Below are 680 nucleotides of genomic sequence, written 5' to 3'. Positions count from 1 at the left end.
GTAGATAGATTGTAGATTGAGTGTGGATAGTAGCAAAATAACAATAGCAGAGACAGAAGGATGAAGCAATCAGAGAAAATTAGTGAAAACTGAAGAAATGCAGTGCAAAAATCGATTGAGAACTGTTCCTATTTAAACCCTTAATCGTGTAAATCGATTCCCAAATCGATTAGGTTACCGTTACTGGTAATGTCAATCGATTTAGTAATTATTACTCATAACGGCTAGTTACAACGGTCTTATTTCAAATCGATTTCCAAATCGAATTCCAGTTTTACTTAATTGATGTCCAAATCGATTGTCTTAACGTTGAAAGAAGAACTAGTCGATTTCCCAATCGACACTCGGACAAGTTTAAAAAAAAATTTCTGAACTTTGAATTATGGGGCCAAAGTAATTGATTCCCAAATCGATTTTATAAACCATTTACCATGCTGGTAATCGATTCCCAAATCGATTTTATAAACCATTTACCATGCTGGTAATCGATTCCCAAATCGATTTAACTGGAGAAACAACATGCTGGTAATCGATTCCCAAATCGATTTTATAAACCATTTACCATGCTGGTAATCGATTCCCAAATCGATTTTATAAACCATTTACCATGCTGGTAATCGATTCCCAAATCGATTTTATAAACCATTTACCATGCTGGTAATCGATTCCCAAATCGATTT

This window comes from Cicer arietinum, chromosome 7, assembly GCF_000331145.2.
Source record: "Cicer arietinum cultivar CDC Frontier isolate Library 1 chromosome 7, Cicar.CDCFrontier_v2.0, whole genome shotgun sequence".
NCBI classification, from domain to species: Eukaryota; Viridiplantae; Streptophyta; class Magnoliopsida; order Fabales; family Fabaceae; genus Cicer; species Cicer arietinum.
The sequence above is the reverse complement of the archived record's forward strand: the minus strand, read 5'-3'. Positions refer to the sequence as shown.